The sequence below is a fragment of the Carcharodon carcharias genome, chromosome 1 (genome assembly GCF_017639515.1).
Source record: "Carcharodon carcharias isolate sCarCar2 chromosome 1, sCarCar2.pri, whole genome shotgun sequence".
In the NCBI taxonomy this organism is placed as follows: Eukaryota; Metazoa; Chordata; class Chondrichthyes; order Lamniformes; family Lamnidae; genus Carcharodon; species Carcharodon carcharias.
In genome coordinates this window covers 31924788-31943023 of record NC_054467.1, presented here as the reverse complement: position 1 = coordinate 31943023, position 18236 = coordinate 31924788, and positions in this window count along the sequence as shown.

The following is an 18236-nucleotide window of genomic DNA, read 5'->3' as shown; positions in this document are numbered from 1 at the left end:
AATATGCTGTACCTCATCTTACTGCTTAGAACAGCTCTCTAAACAGCTTCTGGGGCTCCACTCATTCTTGGACCCCAATGTTAATTTGACCTGCTGAGCAGAAATGAGGCAGGAGAGCAGTGCCATTTTAACCATGGCACTAGCTGACACTGATAGCAAGCACACCCGCTGGAAACATTACTAGTTGCAAACTGGGGTTCTATGATGTTATTAAGACACCAATCAAATGTTAACTGGATGGGTTCGAATTTCCATCTAGTGGTAAACCACTGAGTAAAAGCTAGCAGGATTGGCTTCACAAGCTGACTGACATGACTGGAAGTTGGATTTAAAGAAGCAGATATTTGAGTCATTTGGATCTGTGTTTTTGGAAGTCATGGATTTTAAAGCATGTTCTGAACTTGCAATTTGGTTCATTCTGATTCTTTCCTTCTTACCTACCTTGATTAAGTATCTACTGTTTATCATGATTGCTGTTTCTGCTTCTTTGGGTTGCAGATAAAAAAAAATGGACTAAACAACAGGGACAAGCAATAGGATAGTCTGTGGAATATTAGCAGGTGTCATTAACTACTGGAGAGGTCCTTATCTTGTCCAATGGGTTCAGTGGGCAAGAAAATTTCTCTGACAGGCACTGAATGAGGAGAGTGCACTTGACCAGACTGTTGCTGATCTGTGCAACCTCTGAAGTCGTACTTGCCACTCCTGCTGCGCCACTGCCAAAGTGCTGGGGCTCACTGCTTCCAATAATTTGTAGAAGAGTAGCCTGTAGAAGAGTGATATGTCAATTTTGGAATCACTGCGAATCATTATTTTGATATGTGTCTTAAGAAACTGGAGTCAGTGAACAAATCACTGACATCAACGGTTTAGTGTTCCCAGATGGTGATAGCAAAAGGATACAACGTAAATGGAAAGAAGCCACTTTAGTATTGGATGCTTTGTTGTGGAGGAGGCCTGGGGGTGTCGGGGAGTGGATCGCAGGCCTGCGTAGAGAAATTGGAGACCTGGGGGTGGATTTTGTACACATCTGAGGCGTGGGGACGTTGACATCTTGGGGTAAAGGAGGGGGGGGTGGGGGTATCAGGAGCCTGGAGGTTGCAGGAAAGTTCAGAGGCCTTTTGGTGAGGAGTAGAAGGGACAGTCTTTGTGAGAGGGACAGATTGTGCAGGATTCTTGGGCAGTCACCTGGGTCCTGGAAGCAGGTGTGAAGGCACTTACCTCCTCAGCCTGCCAAGCTCCCACATCGATGAGGCTCGACACTCAGGAAAATTGGCTGACAGCAGTTAAAGTTGAAATCAGCAAGACAACCTCATTATTCTGCTTAAAGTTTCAATCTGTCTTCTTGGAGTGGGTTGGCTATCTGCCCAACTTCTGGCTTCAGTTAATGCTGGAAATGAGTGGATTGGAAGTGGGTTTGCTTGGGGAAACAGATTTTTGAGACTTTATACAGTCCCACTCAACTCTCAGAATCACAGAATTGTTATAGCGCAGAAGGAGGCCATTCGGCCCATCATGTCTGCATCAGTTTGCCGAATGAGCAATTCCTTTAGTACCATTCTCCCGCATTCTCCCTGTAACCCTGCACTTTCTTCCTTCTCAGATAACAGTCTAATTCCCTTTTGAATGTTTCGAATGTACCTCACCACACTCTCAGGCAGAGCATTCCAGTCCTTAACCACAAGCCCATTCATTCTTTTGGGTTAAAATTCAGCCCAGTGAGTCCAAGTTGGGCTGGGGAAGCTCCATTTAACTGAAGCAAAGCCTCACAGTGTGATCCCTCTTGACATGAGATGGATGTAGTCTCCTCTCTACTTCTTCCTCCTCCTCTTCCTTCTGATGTTGCCTCCAAGTCCCAGGAGGTAGTGGCTGGGCCCTCAGAATTCCAAAATTGTGGTAGAATTACATGGATGTGGAAGCAGCCAGCAAAGCATTGCACGCAATGAAGCCGCCATACTGCTGCTAGAAGCAAATTGGGGCACAGCTGAATTTCAAGCCCAATTTTTTTAGCAAAAAAATTGATCAACATATGGGGAAAAAAACTACTAAATGCAAGTGGTTGAACAAAAAACGTAAGGGGTTTCAGAAAGTTCCAGGCATAAGAAAAGCTCATGGTTACTAAATTTTATACATGATATAGATATTTCTTACAAGAAAAAAAAGAGATAATTGCATGGAGACTTGGGAGACCAATGGTCTTCAATCACCTGAAATATATCAGCATTTAAATTGCATTCTCCTGCCCTCACTCACCAACTTACAAGCAAATGTTGCAAAATATTGTTATCCTGTGGTGATTGAGGAGATCGCTGAGTGCTTATTGAATAAATATCAAAACCTGCAGGGGTAGGTGGTCATGTAATGCTCACATTCAATTTCTGAGGGAGGTGATGGCATAGTGTATTTTCACTGGACTAGAAATCCAGCGTAATGCTCTGGGGACCTGGATTCGAATCTCGCCATAGCAGATGGTGGAATTTAAATTCAATTTTAAAAATCTGGAATTAAAAGTCTAACAATGACCATAAAACCATTATTGATTGTTGAAATCCTCATCTGGTTCACTAATGTCCTATAGGGAAGGAAATCTGCTGTCCTTATCTGGTCTGGCTTACATGTGACTCCAGACCCACAGTAATGTGGCTCACTCTTAAATGCCCTCTAAACAAGGGCAATTAGGGATGGGCAATAAATGCTGGCCTAGCCAGCAATGCCCACATCCCATGAATGAATTTAAAAAAAAACTTAAGATGGAAAGTGGCCTTGTGGTACAGATGCATCTGGTCTAATTCTCAGAAATGTTAGTACTATGTCAATGTTCTTGGAGTATGGTCCACCACTTTAACTGGTGCAACTGTAGTTTCTTATAAACTAAACCTGAACCTGAAACCCAAATCAAGCCAAATTCTTGTCCTTAGCTCTTCTCAGAATCTTTCAGATATCTGGCTTCTGCAAACATGTGGTTAGTTTCCTTACTACAACAAGTTGCTCCTCTTTTCTTTACCAACTATTTATGGAATCAAAACTACAAATGAAGGCAGTGGTTTAACAAGCCACATTCTGTGAAGAAATTTTAAGCCAGGAAAGAATCTTCTATCAGGTTAAAATGCATGTAAGATGGCTTGAAAACACTAATGACATATTCCTACCGATAGTTTACAGAGGCTGGAACTTCTTCCGGTAGCACTAGGGACAGTGCTGAGTGCAGGGTTGGACCTGCAGCAGTGCATTCATAGCCAGACTGAGACAGATGTATGACTTGATGTATGACTTGGGGGAAGAATGGGGCCCTGTTTACACTGACATTTGTCAGCAAATGTTAAGACACTGACTGGATTCCTAAAGCATTGGTCATGTGTGAAATGCTGTCATTGACATCCATGAAACAACCGAAGATAGCAGGCAGGCTTAACCTCTTAGGTTGGAAGGCATCATGGCAAGCAGGATGGGAAAATGTGGGGAACGGCCAAAAGTCAGTTTCCCACCAGTGTGAAAAAGTTTACAATTTTCCACTCCCGGCTTTCATAGTGGGTTGGGTGGCCTGCTGCACCATGTTGGGAACCACATTTGAACGCATTTTAATATCAGGAATACTCATTAAAAAGGCAGCTCGTCAGAATCACGCCCACTCTAGATCAAATGGCCACGTTGGCGGCTAATTAGACCAGCGTGTGACCGGTTATAAGTGACGTGCACCTGGCGAGCACCACTTCACTCATAACCTTGAGGTATGTTCACCTATCTTTCATAGTGCTGTGGGCACAGCTGCTCCGACTTGGCACCAAGGCTGCACAGGCAAAACCATCAGGAACTCAAGGCGGGGTCAGAGCCAAGGCTTACCATGCAAGACCAGTGGGAAGGTAAAGGGGGTGAAGGTGGAAGGGGCTGGAGGGCAAAGACTTGTCTGGGATGGGGGTTACTGGGGATGAGAGCACACAGACACATGATGGGGTCTCGGTGGGGTGGGGTGGGAGTGGGGGTGGGGGTGGAATTAATTGGGGCCAGAAAGCAGAGGCAGTCCTGGGCAGTTGCACAACAAGTAGTTGGAGCCACAAAGCTGAGACAGTTCCGTGGATCTGTGCCACAATTTAGAGGGTTGTGCTTGGCATACCTATCCTGGTATCAGTCCAGGGAGAGAGAGGGCTGTCAGTCATGCCCAGCACGATGTACCATGTGTGGTCAGTCCCTCACACACATTGGTCCTGGGTATTGGTGGTTTCATACTGACCAAAAATGGCACAGTCAGAGTTAGGGGAGGTATATGCAGCCTGTTGATGGGGAACAGGTAATGTTGGGTAGGCACTCAATGGTCTCATGGTAGGGGACGGTCTCTGCAAGTCACAGTACAATGGGCCTCAAGATGGGGAGGGGTCAGATTGACATGTGGCATTGGGGCATCAACATCAAATGGTTCAGGGGGGTTGACAGGGATATCAACCATTATAATGATGAGATCAAGGATTAGAGGGGGAGAAAAGAGAGTGATTGGAGGGAGGGAAACCTGAACATGATGCTCCTCCAGCAGGATGGGAGGGATTTTGATGGTCATGGTGAGGGCTCGAAGCTGGTCTGGTAATAATACCTCAGTACCACCATTGTTCAAGCTGATCCAATGACGCAATTCAAAACCAAGCTATGAAAAACATTGCCACAGGACAACTCTCAGGGTTTGTGGGAGGAGTTGACTACTGCACTTGTGGGCCGATTGGAGGGGTACCTGACTAATTTCCACTTAACCAAATAGAGAGGAAGGCACAGCTGAGACATGTTAAGAACAGTCAAATGCCAATTTAGGCAATGTGGTGTTTTAACTCTTGTTGCACATTCTGGGGAGTTTATAAACCCAATTGGGGCCATTGTCTGATTGGCTTCCAAAGACCCTTTGTCCCTCTCGTGGGAAATCCTAAGTGTATGAAGGAATCAACTGAAAAGGGGCCACAGACCAAAATGCATATGCCTAATGGCCCTAAGACCTCTAAACATTGCAGCCTGCAGCTTAAGATTTTGAAGGCCCCCCTCCACCACAATACTCTCATAGCATGAGTGCAAGTTGGGGCTATTGTGTAATCCTAAGGATACAGTCTGACAGTGCCCTGACTGAGGCTTCTCTCACCTGGCAGAATTCAGTCAGATCCAAGCCCCGGTGTCAAAGCTCTGGCATGTCTGTGTCGTTTGAGGGGGGTGTTGCAGGGGAGAGGGGGGTGCGGGGTGGTGGCATGTGGAGGTGGAGGTGGTGGTGGTGGTGGGGTGGCGGCAGTGTTCCCTACAGATGCTCCAGGCTGTAATAGCGCTCCAAGGGGACTGAGTGGGGATGTAATGGCTGGGATGAAAGTGACCCATGGGCTCCCTAGTTAGCAACTGGAAGGTGACCATTGCAAGTTTATGTTCATTCATGTTTCTGCTCAATGTTTCTGCAGACACGAGCTTAAGTGCTTCATGGATGGAGCGAGAAATGTTGCCTTCGTCCTGGCAATCAGACAACTATGAAGGAGGAGAAGAAGAGCCCGTTACTTCCAGGCTGGGCTAAGGAAGAGTCTCACCCTCAAGACCCAGAATCTGAGGCTGACAAAGCCATTGAGCCGAGGCATCTAGCAAGACCAAGGACATTCACAAGATGCCTCTCATACCTCCAGATGAGTAGGAGACAGTGATAGGGATGTGGTGTCTCACATCTGCCACATTCTCCAGGAGGAGTTGGCGCCACTGGGGCTGGGAGGCCATCCATTGCCTGTGGCTCTAAAAGTGACCGCTGCTCTGAACTCCTTTGCAAGTGGCTCATTCTAGGGCTCCATTCGGGATCTCTGTGGGATTTCTCAAGTATCTGCTAACAAATGCACTTCTGAGGTTACGAACGTCCTATTTAACAAGGTGCAAAATTATGTCCAGTTTTCCTTAGATGAAGCCAGCCAGACTGCCAAAGCAGTGGGATTTGCTGTGATCTCCAGGTTCCCACAAGTGCAGGGTGCCATTGACTGCACACATGTGACTTTAAGAGCTCCCTGGGAACAGCCACTACAATTCGTCAACAGGAAAGACTTTCAACGTGCAGCTGTTCTGCAACCACCTGAAGCAGATAATGCATGTATGTGCAAGTACCCTGGAAGCTCCTACAACTCGTACATCTTGAGTCACTTGCAGGTGCCACAGATCTTTGAGGGCTCATCCAGTGCATCAGGGGTGGCTCCTCAGTGACAAAGGCTACCTACAAAGGGTGTGATTGATGACACCTGTTCATCGGCCACAAAGTGCCTCAGAGGAGAGGTATAATGCTTCTCATTCTGCACCACGTTCATTGATTGAGCAGGCCATTGGCAACTTGAAGATGTGTTTTCAATGTCTGGGCAGTCAGGCAGTGCTCTCCAGTACTCTCCCCGGAGGGTCTCCATATCATCGTGGCTTGCAGCAGTCTATACAATCTGGTGCTCCAAAGGGGGGATGTCTTGCTAGAATGAGAAATGGAGGAGCTGCACTTCTCTTCCAATAATGAGGATGTTGTGAGGACTGAGCTCAATGAGGGAGAGGAAGCTGAGGCTCCAGAGGAAGAGGCCACAGCATGGGCCAGACGAGGCAGGCATACAGGTGACAAGCTTAGTTCCATCAGGTTCCAGGAGGATGATGACAAGTAGCTTATACGAGCCTCTTTTACCACCGCCCTCCATGCTGGGCCCACCTTACCACCTTGGTTGCGATCCTAATCAGGTCAACAGAGCACATGGATCTCTGAATGAGGATTGATTTCTTGTGTCACAATGTCCTCATCCTTGGAAGATACAGCAGCCTCAGGAGCATGTGGCCTTTCTGTTATGGGATAATAATTTTGTATGCAGCGTTGAGATGATGCAGCCTCTTCAAGCATCTCGCCAACATTTCACTGTCTACAGCAGCCTTCAAGAGGCAGGAGCAGCACTGCAATCCTCAGTTCTCTTATGGCAGTATTCCTGCAGACTGGCAAGGCATCTCAAGGAGGACAATCATCACTCAGTGGTTCTCGTCTTCATGTGCAAGGTCGATTCCGAATCCACACTAGGTTTGTTCACACAGGCAATCGTTCAGACAAGACAAGTGTTCAGGCCTCATTATCATTCTGAGTCCCTAGCATAAGATATTTCTTCAGGACGCAGTTATCTGTAACTCTCAGTAATGGAGGTGAGGCTGCATTTCTGCTCATCTTTCAGTGGACCGTGATACTTTCAGAAGCAGCATAATCTGATATCCGTCAAGCACTCATGACCATGTCTCCGTTTGGAGTCTCCCCGTGTCCTGTGCTGCCGAGCATGGCATCTGTGGGCCTGAAAGAAAATTATGACACTTCACCTGGGCCTTAAGGATCCCAATCATTGATGATAAAGACCACACATCAGATGTCTTGGAGACTCGCTCTGATCCGATTTGAGACTTCCACATTTTCATTCCAATGGTCTGACATGGAACTCAGGCAAACTGATGTGGTGGTAAGTTGCACATTACCATGTTGATTGACCATCTTGGAACTGGGAGAGGGTAAATGTGACGAGATGCTAGCCAGACCTTCTGACCCAGCACTGCATTCTCCCATGTCTATGTCAGGCGTCTGGGGCCTCTACACACAACCCCTAGGTCGCACAGTTTTAACCGTCTGGCAGGAATCGCAAGATTCAACATCTGTCAGCGAGGCTCATAGCTCTAAACCATGGAGGTTGGAAAGTGGGGACTAATGTTTAGGGTGATGTTCAAATGCACACGCAGACATGAAATAACACAGCAGGCAAACAGGAGCACATAAAATGTCCAAGTTTGGGTCCATATGTGATGCTCACTTAAGGCTTACAGAAAGTACATGGAGGCCAATGAAAGATGCACCAACTCCATGTGTGTCACCATTCAATCCTGTAAGATCCACATTCAGCATTCTACAATGCAGAAGCAACGGGGGTCTAAAGCAGCCTCCAGGTTCTAAAGTCATGATGCAACATTTTACGAACCTCTGAAGCAGATCTCAGATATACCTTGGCCAACCACAACTTTCTTGGAGGCAGAGGCTTCACTCATGTCGAGTGGAGGCAAACAATGGAACATCTGGGAGGGGTGGGGGGCATCTGTGACACTTGATGGACCATGGAGCATTTCATCAGATATAAGTGGCGAACAAAACATGAGAAGTGGAATGAGTCAAAATCTATTTTCATTTGTGCAAATTCCATATAGATTGTGGACACTCATGTTACTTTTGTGCTCTTAGTATTTCTTAATTTTTCTTACTCTACTGCTATGTCTAGATGCTTTCCTGACATCAACAGCAGAGGTGGTGGCAACCTGATGACTGCTGCGACCTGTTGTCTGTGATGACCATGGCGGACCTGGAGGGCCCGGCCTGCTTTGGGTCTCCTGCTGTGGGGCAGGTGTACCCTCCTCGGCCTGTGGAACTGCAGATGATGGGATCATTGGCAGAGGGGACTGGGATCGGCTAGACACTCTCTGTCCAGCTAATAGTCCTCTTCCTCCTCCCTCTGGATACCCAAGGGCTCCTGGTTGACTCCTTGCGGAGGAGGAGGAGTGAGATCATGTTGCCCTATCCGTCTCTCGCTTAGCCACTGATGGATCCCACCTATAGCTACAGCGATAGAGTGCAGGCCCTGGTGCATATCAGGTGCAATGTCCTGGACAAAGGTTTCCATGGTGGTCACCATCTTACCAGTGTTGACTTCAGTGCATGGCATGTCAGCACAATGAAACCAGACCTCCACCGTCCATTGCAATATGATGATGATATTTGACAACGCTGCCTGATATTACTGTGCATGTTTTTGCAGCTCCATCATCTGTGTTAGAGCTGAGTCCAGAGGCTCATCATCGGATTCAGACTGTGCAGAAGCCTGGCCTCCAGCAGTCCTCTGTGTGCCGGTGACCTTGGATGTCTTTGCCTCCACCTGCTGTGGATCTGAATCTGTGCTGTGCTCACCAGATGTGACATACACACTGCTCTAGAACTAGGTCCCACTGACGTGTGTGTCTCAGCTTTGGTGGGGGATGGTGGGACAGCTCTACATCTATTGGGTCCTCAGGACCTTCATCCAAGGTGGTGTGGGGGCTGGGGCTGATGGGCTGGCTGGCTGTCACCAGGCCTCTTCCTTTTGCTGCTGGTGCCTGTCAAAGAGAAGAGATAATGAGTGATTGACTGCATAGTCAACAACATTACAAAGCACTCACAGTTTTGTCGGGTGACCGATGAGCTATTGATGGATCCTCACTGGCTTGAGAGGTGCCGGTCACCCTTAGTGCTGGCATAGTCCTGGTCCTTGCCGGCCAGCTCTGCCGCATGGTTTTCATACATGATGAGAGACCTTGAGCTCCAGCATCCCCCCTCTGGTCTGGGATCCTTCCCTTTTGTTTTGGCCATCTTTTCCTGCATAAAAACAAATGGACAGACTGTGAGCAGGACGGATGCCAAGGCAGGTGATAAGGATGTCTGACTTCAGTGTGTGCTAAACAGAACTGTATAAGTGCTGAAGGCATGAGCTATACAGGATGTGAGAAGAGATGAAGATGTCAACATGTGTGCGGGAGAGTCAGTGGCGTTGTCCTTGTGCTGATAATGTGTGAGATCCCTGTGGACTGTAACCCTGCGAATGGCTGATGGGCTTGAGAGAGTGTGAGTTGAGAGTGAAGAGAAGGTTGACTTACCCTGGCAGAGCGGATGACATCATTCATCTTCTTTCTGCACTGATTGGCGGTCTTCCACTGAGGACCGTTGGCGCTGACCGGTCTGGCGATCTGATCCCAAGCTGGCACGGTGAGGTTGGTGGATCTCCTTCTGCCATCACGGGGGTAAATTATGTTCTGGTGTTCCTCAACACCATCCAGGAGTGCCTCCAGCACATTGTCACTGAACCTGGGGGCAGTAGGCTTCTTACCTTTCGACACTTGCCACAGCCAATCCTGTGCTGTAGACAGTGAATGGTGTGCTGGTGTAGTTTAAATATGGCACTGGGAAAGATGGTCAGATGAAGTCAAGGCAAGGCACAACAGTGGCTTCTTTGTGGCTGGCTTGTGGCACCTGGGTTAGGGCAACAGTGGCAGAGAGAAGGGGGCCTCGGGGCTTGGGCAACAGTGCAAGGGGCGTTCAAGGCAGCACAGACTGAAGGATGTACACTGACACATGATGGGGGTGGGGTTTGGGGGGGTGCGTAGGAAAACAGCCAGGCAAATAGAAAAACATGTCAAAGATAAGTATTCTTCTCCGTCTTCTCTCCCACATGTAAGCAATGAGGCAGACAGTGAGATCACCAGACTCCATCTTCCTGATGGTGTCGGTGACAATGCATTGGAGGCATTCCTGGATGGTGTTGAGGAACACCAGGACATACTTTATCCCCATGATGGCAGTAGGAGGTCCACCAACCTCACCATGCCAGCTTGGGATCAGATCGCCAGGGCAGTCAGCGCCAATGCTCCTCAGAGGAGGACTGCCATCCATTTCAGAGGTGCAGACCGTCTAGCTTGAGCTTAACTGATATGCTAGGAGTCAGGCTAGGCAAGGAATTGTGCCCACTCAAGCAGCACTAATTTCTGAGAGTGCGAATAATTGCTCCTTTACTTGTAACTTGTCACGTGCAGACTTCAAAAATTGAATGAGTACTATGGTGTTGCAGAACCATTGGGTGACTGGGCAAGTTTGAGGGTCCCTTTGGGAGAGGTGGCCATGGAACACTGATGGAGAGGTGGGCTCCTAGTCCCTTGCATTATGTTTAAGTAGACATTGAAAAGTCACCCTCATGGTCCAAGTATACTGCGAAGCCTTGGAATGCAGGTTGGGACAATGCCTGCGCCTGAGATGAGAGTTCAGGATGCAGTCAAGTGGCCGAAACTGTTGCCACTCAGTCATCTCATGTGGGACTATGGTGGATGGGGATTTGGTTAACCATCATCTCACCAAACATTGGGCATCCAAGTGGTGGCCAGGACCCTCCGACATGAGTAAAGGGATCGTGAGAGGCAGCCGCAGTCGATGACTTGGCCAAGAATGGTCCTTCTTAGGAGACAATTGCTGATCCTCATGTCTGATTCTGCAGTGAGGACACCATCAGGAAGATGGAGTCTGGTGATCTCACTGTCTGCATTATTGCTTATCGGCAGGAGAGAAGACAGAGAAGAATGAGACGGAGGCACCTGGCTTGCCAAAAGGAGAAGCAGATCTCTCAAGATCTCAAGAGCAGGGCCTACTCCGCACACGGAGGATGAACCCCAGAGAGCCATCTTTGGTAGGTGCCTCACCAGACCCGGGGTCTATAGATGACATATATGTTAACTGCAGATGAGAGTGAACCAGTGCCACGGATGATTGCACATTTCAAGGAACTGGTCACTCACATATGTCACCTTCTGCAGGATTTGGCGTCATGGGGACTCAGAGAGCATCCACAATGAAGATGACTGCTGTGCTCAATTTCTACACCAGTGGGTCCTTCCAGGGCTCCACTGGGGACCTGTGCGGGATCTCGCAAGCCTCCACCCACAGATGCATCCAGGAAATCACGAACCATTTTTGCCAAGGCACACAACTCTGTCAACTTCGACAGAGATCAGGTAAGCCAGGAAGAAAGAGAGCTGGGATTTGCTGAGATTTCTGGATTACCATAGATATAGGGTGCCATCGCCTGCACTTACATGGCCCTTAAATCTCCCTGACAACAAGAAGTCCAGCATGTGAACTGCAAAGGCTTCCACTCTCTCAATGTTCAGCTGGCCTGCGACCATAACAAATGGATCATGCAGAGTTGTGCAATACACCCCGGAAGCATCCGCAACTCATACATCCTCAGCAGGTCTCAGATCCCTGACATCTTCCAGGAACAACACAGGATGCAGGGTTGGTTGGCTCCTTGGGAACAAGGGCTACCTGCAAAGGACACGGCTGATGACGCCCGTGCGGCGGCCTCATAATGCTGCTGAGAGAAGATACTCTGAGGCTCATGCCACACCCTGGAGTTTGTGGAGCACACTACAGGATTCCTGAAAATTAGGTTCTGGTGCCTTGACAAATTGGCAGAGCACTCCAGATCACCCCCCAGAGGGTGTCATGTATCACCATGGCTTGCTGCGTGCAACACAACCCGGCGATCCAAACGGGGGAGGGTGAATGATGACGAGATAGAAGAGCTGCTTGTTTCTTCCGATGAGGAGGAAGTTGAAGGGGATGTGGGTGATGAGATCCTGGAAGGGGAGGATGCAGGCAATAAGGCCATTGCACTGACCAGATAAGGCAGGTGTGTTCTTGAGGCCCTCATTGCCACAAGATTCCAGGAGGATGATGATGAGCTGCAGTGAGGACAACCCTGAGATCTTCACATTACATCTGGGAATGTCTGACAACTGTCTGGCTGAGGGCAGCACACATATATTCTGTGAAGAGGGTCATATCATGGAGATGCTGCTGAGATATAGCAGGCACATGGACTTTAACAGCACTTGATCCTTTGACAGGCTTCATCACCTGTTCCCTTCAGCAACGCAACTTTACCCAACAGGAATGCTAAAGAGACGGGTGTGCAGCTCCACCTCTAAAGGTGCTGAGAGCATACAGAGAACATCACGGAACTCTATGATGCTTCGGCATGATATTCTTGCAGCAAACACAAACCACATTGATGTGCAGGCATCACTGATCTGGAGAGTGACTTTGAAGTCGAATAATCACTGGGCTCAGCAGGTTACACACCACACAGCGGAGAAGCCCTGGACTGTGACACTTGCCTTCATTTTGTGCAGGAACCAAGGTTTCACATCTGATTGACACAAACAGTGCTCACCATAACAAAGAGCCATTCTTGGAAGCATATTTGCAATGGTCAACATTACATACGAGTAACTAACACGCATGCCCACGTTGTGCAACTACATCTTCTTTTTAACCCTGCCACTACATCTTGGTTGATCCCCGACATTCACAGTAGAGGTGGAGATGGTCTGCCCTGTTGTCTTGGGGCGCCGAGACCTGGAGGGCCTGGCCTGCTTTGTGGCAGTGCCACCCTCCTCAGCCTGTGGAGCTGGAGCTGCTGGGGGTCACATGAAGAGGGGATTCAGAAGGGCTAGTCACTTCCAGAGTCACCTGGGTGGATGGCCACGGGGCGTTCACCTACTTACCCACCTCCCTATGGGTGCCCGAGGGCTTTTGCTGACTCCTTGAGAGGGAGCGGTAGCTGGAGTGAGCTCAAGGTGCCCCACCCCCTCTCGCATTGACAGTGATGCATGCCAGCAAGTGCCTTAGTGATGAAGTGCAGCTCCTGCAGGAGTGCAGGACCGATGTCTTGGATCAACGTCTCTACAGCGGCCACCACCATACCAGTGTTGAGCTCGGTGCATTAACATGCCTGCATTATTTATATTATATGGATTCCTCCATCATGCCTTGCAATCTGAAGAGTGCAGCACTTCCCAATGTTCCCAAGCTTGTCTTTACAGCTCCAGCAATTGAGGTATGACCGAATCCAGAATCTCCTCATCTGATTAGGACTCAGAAGACTCCTAGCCTCCAGTAATCCTCTGAGTGCCAGCACCCTGGGATGTCCCTGCCTTTTCCTGCTGTGGATCAGACAGTGCAATTTATTGCCTATCCATAATTGCCCTTGTTCAGAGGCCATTTAAGAGTGAACCACATTGCTGTGGGTCTAGAGTCACATATAGGCCAGACCAGGTAAAGGCAGCAAATTTCCTTCCCTAAAGGACATTAGTGAGCCAGATAGGTTTTAACGACAATCAACAATGGTTTCATGGTCATCATCAGGCTTTTAATTCAAGATTTTTATTGAATTCAAATTTCACCATCTGTCATGATGGGCTTCAAACCCAGGTCTCCAGAGCATTACCCTGGGTCTCTGGAATACTAGTGCAGTGACAATACCACTATGCCATCACTTTCCCATTGTGCTTACCAGATTGTGACCCCGAGGCTACTCGGACTGGGGCCCACCAAGGTGTGTGTCGCTGCACTGGTGGAGGGTGTGGGTGAGCACTGTGACTGGTCTTCAATGTTGGTATCTGCGGATTCCAAGCCTCCTCCTTGGGGCTGGATTCGAGGACCTGGCTTGTGGACCCCCTTGGCTGATTCTCACATGTGCCTGCGAAAGAAAGGAAAGATAATTAATGCATGGCAATGGCCTGTGAAACAGGAGACATCACTCACAGCATGGTTGTCTGCTGGATTTTGCAGTGCTGGATCTTCACTTGGTTGAACGCCACTGACCTCATTGTCGGCACAGGAATGGTCCAGATCCTTGACAGCCAGCTGAATTGCTCTATTTTCAAAGTCTATAAGGAAATTGAGGTCCAGCACTCCTCCACCAGTCTGAGACCTTTCCCTTTGTTGTGTGCCAGCTTGTCCTACATGAAGCCAGACAGAGAGAGACTAAGCAGGATGCCTGCCATGCCAGATGAGAAGGATGCCTGGCATGTGTGGGCGGTGAGTGGTGCCATGGACAGAAAGAGGACATGATCCATAGGGCAGATGAAGGTGTGTGTGAGAGAATGAGTGGTGATATCCCTTGAGCTGGCAGTGAGTGAGAGAGATCCCTGTAGATGTGTGATGGGTTTGTGAGCATGTGAGTTGAGAGTGATGAGAAGAGTGACTTACCCTGGTGGAACAGAGGAGATTCATCCTCTTTTGGCACTAGGTAGCTGTCCCCTTTTGGAGGCTGTTAGCATTGACCCCTGCTGCCACCACCTCCCATGCTGGATTGGTGACCTTACTTGCTGGTCTTCGCCCACAGCGGGAGTAAAGGACATCATTGCAGGCCTCCAATGCATCTAGTAGGCGCTTGAGGGAGTCGTCGCTCAATTTGGGGGCTCCATATTTCCTAGCTTTGGCGCCCATTAGTTCCCAGCAGCTTCCTATCCCTTGGAGAGTGCTAACTCTGTGCAGGGGCGGTCTTTAAATACAGTGCCCGGATTATTGAAGCTCTGACATAATGGTGGGGCGGGCGAGTCCGAGGTTGCCTTGCCAGCAATTCAACATAAAACTCGTGCATCTGATTTTTTTCCTCAATGTTCCACATGATACGGGGTGAAACTCTGCCATTGCCATTGGCAGGTGAAATGCTGATTTCCCCGCCCAGTATCAGACTTTGCCACTTTCAGGGAAAATCCTAACCTTAGTCTCTGGAGTGGAAATTTCTTCCCTCAGCGTCAAACATTATTACTGAGCAGCGCAGCTCAACTAAAGTATTGTCTGAAATAAGACCTCCTTTCTAAAACTTTGGCTGGGAAGGAAAGCAAATTTTCACTTTGTTTTTATTCATTCATGGGATGTAGGCTTCGCTAGCTAGACCAGCATTTATTGCCCATCCCTAGTTGCCCTTGAGAAGGTGCTGGTGAGCTGCCTTCTTGAACTGCTGCAGTGCATGTGGTGTAGGTACACCCAAAATGCTATTAGGAAGGGAGCTCCAGGATTTTGACCCGATGACAGCGAAGGAGCGGTGATATATTTCTGAGTCAGGATGGGGAGTGACTTGGAGGGGAACTTCCAGGTGGTTGTGTCCCCATCACTTTACCAGTCCTACTAAATATTGCCCTTTTTTTTAAACAGATCTCCAAAAAGGATAAACAATGATTTATGTGGAAAAAAGCTGTACTCTTTTTGACACTGCCATCCTGGATGAACAGCTGTACCACACTGACGGTGCCCTGAACTTGAAAGCATTCCCCTTGCCATGACACTGCAAATTGTGTCTTTCTGAAGCTTGTTGAGGTATTCTACATCATAAAACATTATTTCTTCTTTTACTTCCAGGATTTTGTCTCTACCCTCAAAATTTAATTCAAAGCAAAATGTTTAGAACTGAAAGGTTATTTCAATGGCCTACAGTGTATATACTTCATTAGCACAGCTCCATCCACCCTTTCGTGTCCTGGGAAGATGAGTGCTGTGACCAAAAGAGTACTGCACCCCTGCACATGCATTTCCTCCTGTTCTGCATGGAAGTCTTGAAGACCACTAAAGCTTTAGCCTGCCTAACACAATCCCCAGGTCTAACTCATCCTTTATGGCCTGCTAACAACAGGTAAGCATAGCCTGCTATGTGTATGCTTGCATGTTTCGCGTTGATAGCAGCACAAAGATGAAGAACGCAGCTCTGTCTCAACCAAGCATCTCTATAGCCAGAATACCTATGGGACCAGCAAGAGCAGATGCTACACACCTGCTTGTAGCCATGGAAACAGGAGATGTGGGCCTTCTTTCTGACATATTTTATGAACCCAATGAGATCCATAGCTGAAGGAGCTCATTATCACTTGTTCAATTGATGTTTTCTAGTGCTCCAACGCTTCCATGAAGTTCAACAGGGATTAAGCATCGCCTAAACTCCACTCTATCTAAGCTCCTAGCTGGGGAAAGATCTCAGTTCTTTCAGTGAATAATATCACCCATATATACATAAAAAATGGTGTCAAAAGATGCATCTGCAAGTACTATGTAGTCTTAATGTGACTTTTGTACAACTCACTTCAAACATTACACTCATATACAATCATGGGATAAACATTAAATTCCATTATGCTTTTATTATGCATCTGTAGAGTAAAACCTATACTAAATTTTATTAGTCATGTTTTCTCATAACCATCCATTATTATTACAGTACACGGAAGATTTGATCAAGCACCTATCAGCCAGTATGGCCACATACTTTTTTTTTATTCATTCATGGGATGTGAGCATCATTGGCTTGGCCAGCATTAATTGCCCACCCCTAATTGCCCTTGTTCAGGGGGCATTTAAGAGTCAACCACATTGCTGCGGACTTAATTAAAAATATAGTTTAACAATGTAAGTATAGTAAATAGAGCCTACATTCCAGATAAAGCAAGAAACTCAAACCAAATAACTCATTTCAGTACACTCTATTCAAAAATAACCCACTATAAACAACAAGCATTTTAAGCCCAGAATATGATAGGCAGCAAAGGATGATGAAACCCATGAGATAACTGTTTCATGAATTAATAATTATATTTTGTATGAATCCTGGAGCTTCACTTTCAAAAGTCTGACAGTGAAATCTGCATCAAGTATTTTGATTTTTTATCTCTTCACATATTTTGCATTTTAATGGTTCAGTGTGTGCTGTAGCCTCATTCAGCTAAACTAAACTCAATGACTGTACTAATTTATTTTTCCTTTTATTTGGTCTTTATGAAAAAGGCTATCATTTTAATAAAGGACATATTAAGAATGCAAAATGAAAAGCATCTGCTGATGGAGTACCAAAGCATAGTTTTATTAAGGACAGTGAATAATTCATAAATGTTATTATTATGTGAGATCTAAATCCATTGTTGAGTGAACAATAGAGAGCTCCAAGATGTTCAAAGCATTAGCATGAAGTGGATTTATTATGGTAACCACTCATCATGAACTACAACATGGTGAAAAGAAATGCGAAATATTTTTGCAATCAATTTTGCCTAAATTCTCCAAATGTTGTGATCCAATTAGCAGTAATACTTTAATTGTGCTATTCCCTTTGCAAATATATCAGGTAGATAGTAAAGACTTATCTTTGTCTTTGCTCCAGTAATCCATTGGAGCTGACACCCTCTTGTTATTAAAAGGATAAACATTGAATGACTTCTATAAAAGCTGAGGGATATGCTCTGCCAAATTACTGCTGATGTGACAAACATGTAAATGCACCTCAATGTATGCTCTTAAAGTGCTTATGTTATCATAGCAATAAAACTACTTGAACAACAGAAATAACCACATAATTCTATTTTCTGTGCTTATTAAGGTGAGGAGTGTCAGTACTGGTGAGGGGGCTGGAGCACTCCTTATTTTGTCTTAAGAACAAAAAAACTGCGGATGCTGGAAATCCAAAACAAAAACAGAATTACCTGGAAAAACTCAGCAGGTCTGGCAGCATTGGCGGAGAAGAAAAGAGTTGACGTTTCGAGTCCTCATGACCCTTCAACAGAACTAGGTGAATCCAAGGAAGGGGTGAAATATAAGCTGGTTTAAGGTGTGTGGGGGGGGGAGGGAGAGAAGTGGAGGGGGGTGGTGTGGTTGTAGGGACAAACAAGCAATGATGGAAGCAGATCATCAAAAGATGTCACAGACAACAGAACAAAAGAACATAAGTGTTGAAGTTGGTGATATTATCTAAACAAGTATGCTAATTAAGAATGGATGGTAGGGCACTCAAGGTATAGCTCTAGTGGGGGTGGAGGGAGCATAAAAGATTTAAAAATATTTAAAAATAATGGAA